The sequence below is a fragment of the Chrysochloris asiatica genome, unplaced genomic scaffold (genome assembly GCF_000296735.1).
Source record: "Chrysochloris asiatica unplaced genomic scaffold, ChrAsi1.0 scaffold00227, whole genome shotgun sequence".
Lineage (NCBI taxonomy): Eukaryota > Metazoa > Chordata > Mammalia > Afrosoricida > Chrysochloridae > Chrysochloris > Chrysochloris asiatica.
Genome location: NW_006408745.1, coordinates 4,456,354 through 4,462,462, shown reverse-complemented (window position 1 = coordinate 4,462,462; position 6,109 = coordinate 4,456,354).

The window sequence follows — 6,109 nt, the reverse complement described above, 5'->3', positions numbered from 1 at the left end:
TATCTAATATGTAACTATTGGGAGCAACCATCAAATACGCAACTATAGGTCTTTTCCTGTCTGGTATAAAGAGAATTAATGAAAACAACTAGTTAAATGACCTAGTGGATCATGGAAACACTAGTCTTCATAATGCTGAGACCAGAACTAGATGGTGCCATGCTACCAAAACCAACTTCTCTAAAATGGATTACATTAGAATCCTGGATTGCTGTTAGGTGCCATTGAGTTGGTACCAACTCATAGCCACCTTATGCACAGCGGAACAAAACACTTCTCAATCCTGGGCCAACTTCACTATCGTTGCCATGCTTGAGCCCATTGATGTTGCCACTTTGCCAGTTCATCTCGCTGGGGGTCTTCCTCTTTTTCTCTGACCCTCCACCTTACCAAACATGATATCCTTCTCCAGCGATTGGTCCTTCCTGATAATATGTCTGAAGTATGAGAGATTAAGTTTGGCCATCCTGGCCTCCAAGGAGCACTCTGGCTGCACTTCTTCCAACACAGATCTGTTGGTTCTATTGGCAGCCCATGGGCACATTCCGTATTCTCTTCCAACACCATAACTCAAATGCATCAATTCTTCTATGGTCTTCCTGGATCCTGGATAGATTGGGATAAAACTCAACATCACAGAAACAATCAGTCTTACAGGTCAGATAAATACTATGGCACTTGGTAGACTTTCAAGTCTAGAACTAAACTCATTCCTGTGGTTCATTTTTCAGCCAATATCTGTAGGGGAAAAACACTAGTGAAGCATGTACACCATAGAATGGTCAACCATCTGAGATCAAAAGGGTAGCATTTGTCCAAAGACAAAGTTCAGAAAGGTTAGGAAAAAAAGGAGGAATGGAAATAATCACAGAAAGGAAGTGGGATAAGAGGATAGGTGATGTTACATTGAGTGGATTGTGATCAATGAAATAAATGAAGTATGTATGATTTGTTGAATGTAAAACTGAAAATCTTCTGTGTAAACCTTCAGCTTATTCACACACAAAAAAAAGTTTAAAGAGAGAGAGAAAAGATATATAGGTCCAGGTACTCTAAGCTTCTTTAACCATTTGTAAGTTTAAATGTTTCAAGAATGTTCCTGATCATTTATTTCACAATCTCAGAGTTTATGCTATTCCTTGATTTCTCCTTTGTGTTTAAAAGTTTTTAAAGTCTTATTAATGCACACTATATTTCAGCAGATATTTAAATTTTTTTACTAAAATAATTTCATTCAAACTATATCTCCTCAATATTATTTTCTCATATTATCTTCTTAGTATGGAAATTTGTGCTCTAGGAGATTTCATGATAAGGTCAATAAATGCAATCTGGATATTACTGATTGAAAGTACAGGCTTCCTTTGAAAATTATTGGTTCATGATCTTTTTGATACTACCAAGATAAACTTGGAAACCTATTTATTTATATGATCATGTACTAGAAAGTGGAAGACAATTTGGGGTTCCTGAAACACATCGATAAGCTCCCTACCATTTTTTATCAAACCTCCAACAAAAACTACTCATACACTTGCTTTAAACCCCCTAAGGCTCTCTGAAGGTAATTTTATCACTGACTCAGAATTACCTTAACACATATTTAAGGTACCAAACTACAAAGTATTATGGAATGTATCACATTCATATTTGAGTTGCCAGTAATACCAGAATGAATCAACTTTATATATATTTTAAATTAAATCTTCAATTTTTTCAGCATTTTTGATAATTTATTTTTTGGTAAATATCATATTTCAATATTAGGAATAATTTCTAAAATCACAGATTATTTTACTAAAGGTAAATGCTATTTTGAATTTTTACTCATTTTGTGTATTTGCTTTTCAGTACTTCCCTGTTTAACTTTATCTGTGAATTTAATTAACAGACTGTTTACTTCCCTTTGTTAACTGATGTTACATAAGACCACACCTAATACTAATTCCTGCAGAATCCCTGCAATGCCTCTATCCAAATAGATATTTCATAGTTTTTCTATTTTTGACTATTGAAGAAATATATCTATATTTCTGAAAGAAATATATCTACATATGTCAGGAAATTAAGGAACTTGGAAGAAAAAAAAGATAAATTGAGAGAGAAATAAACAGAAAAAAGGAGAAAATGACAACAATAAGAAAAGGGGTAAGGTCAGGGTTAGCAAAAAATAAAACAGGCAATAGAAATAAAAGAGGTAGAAACATTAAACCCTTCAAGGAAAAAAAAATTAAATCATTAAAAACATAGATTCTTTAAGATAAAAGAAGTACACGAACAAGAATAAACATGAAAGCCTTATTGTTGTTAGGTGCCATCAAGTCAGTACCAACTCATAGCGACCTTATGTACAGCAGAATAAAGCACTGCCCAATCCTGGGCCAACCTCCCTACTGTTGCCATGCTTGAGTCCATCCATGCTACCGCTTGGCCAATCCATCTCGCTGAGGTTCTTCCTCTTTTTCTCTGACCCTCCACTGTACCAAACATGATATCCTTCTCCAGTGACTAGTCGCTTCTGACAATATGTCCGTAGTATGAGAGATGAAGTTTGGCCATCTTGGAGATCGCACAGTATTTTGAAAAATAATCTAAAATAAAATATTTTTAAATACTTTATCAAAAATGTATGTTGTTGTTGTTGTCAGGTGCCATCGAGTCAGAACCAACTCATAGCAACCCCAAGCACAGCAGAACGAAACAATGTCCGATCCTGGACCAACCTCACTACCACTGCCACATTTGAGTCCATCAATGATGCCACCTGGCCAATCCATCTCGTTAGGGTCTTCCTGTTTTTCTCTGACCCTCCACCTTACCCAGCATGACATCGTTCTCCAGCGACTGTTTCCTCCGGACAATGTGTCCAAAGTAGGAGAGATGAAGCTTAGCCATCCTGGCCTCCAAGGAGCACTCTGGTTGCACTTCTTCCAAAACAGATCTATTGGTTCTTTTGGCAGTCCATGGCACTTTCAATATTCTCCTCCAACACCACAACTCAAAAGCATCAATTCTACGATCTTCCTTATTCACTGTCCAGCTTTCACATCCATATGAGGCTATTGAAAACATCATGGCCTGGGTCAGGCGCACCTTAGTCCTCAAGCTGACATCTCTGCTCTTTAACATACAAAATGTATGGTAGCCTCCTAAGATGAAAAAGGCAGTGCTAGCTCTAAAGTTAAACACAAACTAGAACAGATATTGGTACTAGGTTGTTTTACAAATAAACACAGTTAAGTCCTTGAGAAATTGATTTCCAAAGATGGGAACTGATCTAATCCAGTATTTATTAAAAGGCTAGAAATCTTTACAAAGCAATTGTGAGGGATGCTGAACTGTGGAGTAGGCAGCACAATAGACCACAGAATGCATTTGCCATCTAGTTTGGTAGACAAAATCAAACCAAACATGCTGCTGTCTAGTTGATTCGACTCATTGTTGTTAAGTGCCATCAAGTCTGCTCTGATTCATAACGACTCTGTATGAGGTTTCTAAGGAGCAACTGGTGAGTTTGAACTGGTGACCTTGTGGTTTACAGTCTAGTGTTGATTCTACAGCACCACACCAGGAGTCAAAAATAACTACATTGCAATATGACCCAGTATATAATTTGTGTTTGGTGGTTGTGTGCTGTGGAGTTGGCTCCGACTCATAGCGACCTTGCATAGGGTTTCCAAGGCTCTAAGTCTTTACAGGAGCAGAAAAAGCCTCATCTTCCTCTCGCAGAGCAGCTGGCAGTTTAGAACTGCTGACCTTGAGATTCGCAGCCTGACTGGTAATGACTGGTAACTACTACGCTATCAGAGATACTGGCTTTTGAGTACTTGGTTGGTTGGTTATGTGCTGTGGAGTCGGAACCGACTCATAGCGACCCTGTACAGGGTTTCCGAGGCTGTAAATCTTTACGGGAGCAGAAAGCCTCATCTTTATCCTGCAGAACAGCTGATAGTTTCGCACTGCTGACCCTAAGGTTCACAGCCCGATTCGTAACCACTATGCTACCAGAGCTCCTAAAGAACTTTCAAAAAGGGAAATAGGTCAATTCTGCAGATTAGACCTGAGCTCTCAGGCCTACTATAGATGGTAGGTGAACATTTAGAGATCAGTGATAACCGAAATCTTGTGACAACCAATCGTTGGAGTGAAGTGGGATGCTGTTAAGGATTGAATTGTGTTCACCAAAAAATGTATTGTAAAACCTAACCTGTATCCCTCTAGTTATAAGCCTATTTGGGAATGGGTTTTTTTGTTATGTTAACAAGACAATATTAGTGTAGCAAGGAGTCCTGGTGGCTGAGCAATTGCCAGTTAACTAAAAGGGGTTTAAATCAGTTGCTCCATGATAAAAAGATGTGGCAGTCTGTTTCTATAAAGATTAAATAAAAACCAAACCTAACCTGTGGCTGTGGAACAAATTCTGACCCATAGTGACTCTACTTTTGTTATTGTTGTACTTTTGTAAGTGCCATTAAGTAGGTTCCGACTTATAGTGACCCTGTAAAGGCTTTCTGAATACAGCTGGTGGGTTTGAACCTCCAACCTAGCAGTTATCAGTCTAGTGCTTATTCTACAGTGTAACACCAGGACCTCCATAGTGACCCTATTGGACACCCTTACCCAGTGGAGACTGAAGATGGATTACTCAGTTATAGAACTATAGTACTGAGACCAGCAACATCCTAGGATTGTGCTAGAAATGAACTCGCAGACCTCTTTGAATCAGGCCAAAGGGCTACACAATCTATCATCTCTCAGTAAATCTCCAAGCTCTTATTGCTCACCTGAGTCTGAAAACCACTACACTAGAATAGCATGGTGGGTTACACGTTGGGCTGCTGACCTCAACATCAGCAGTTTGAATTCACCAGCTGCTCTTGGGAGAAAGATGAGGTTTTCTATTCCAGTAAATATTTACAGGCTTGGAAACTCTATACAGGGTCACTATGTGTCAGAACCAACTTGAGTGCACACGGTAGCAGTACTTATGGTGGTCTCCTGATAGCAATTTTTTTTTTTTAAGAACTTCAGAGTGAAGATATCATGAAAGCAGCTTCTCTACCTACTACTGCCTAATGCATGAATTCCAAGTACAACACCTCAACAAGTTTTCATACAGCCTTTGCTTTAAGGCCTACAGTGTGTTAGCAAATGGGTGGCTTTAACACACACATTTATTTTCTTTTTAGGAGGCTGAAAATTTGAAATCAGGGTGTTCGCTCTAGGGGAAGACTATCTTTGTTGGCTTTGGTAGGACACTGTCTCTTCAGCTTCTATTTTTTGGTTCCTTTGTGTTCTTCATGTGGTATGATATCTATCTTCATGTCTGCTTGCTTAACATGCATGTGTAACCTTTTATATTTCAAAAGAAATCAATTTAGGGCACACCCTTTATCAAACCCGTTGGTATCATGTATATTGCAATTCATACTTACCATAAAGGACAGAGTAGAACTGCCTTACAGAGTTCCCAAGACTACAATCTTTAGAGGCAGGAAGAAGACGTGGCAGTTGCTTTTGTAAATGTCTCAATAGTACTTTGTCACCTCTTGTCTCAGTTTCCTAAATCTCTATTACAGCCCCGCCCCCATCTACAATGTGTTCCTATGCTGTCTTTATTAGAGAAAATACTGATCTCAAAAATCAATATCCAATGGTATTCAATGTGGTATCCCTTCTGGAAGAATCTAAAAGCTGAGAAAGATACATGAATCTAAAAGAGTAAATTACTATTAGTTTTTTAGGGCTGCCATAATAAAGTACCACAAACTAAATGGCTTAAAACAATAAATTCATTCTTTCACAGTTCTGGAGGTTAAAAGTCTGAAATAAAAATGTCATGGTATCTTATAGCTTCAGGCAATTGGCATTCTTTGGTTTATATTTGTGTGTAAGTGCTGTCAAGTTGGTCCTAACTCATACTGACCCAGTATAGTTCTGAGGAGCAACTGGTAAGTTTTAATGGGCAACCTTTTGGTTCAAAGCGACCTTCTGGTCGGTCCTGCACTTATTCTACAGTATCACACTAGGTTTTCAGTGACTAAATAGAAGTAGTTCGTCACTCCTTCCTACTCTGTCTATGTCTGGAAGCTTATCTGAAACCTGTCCA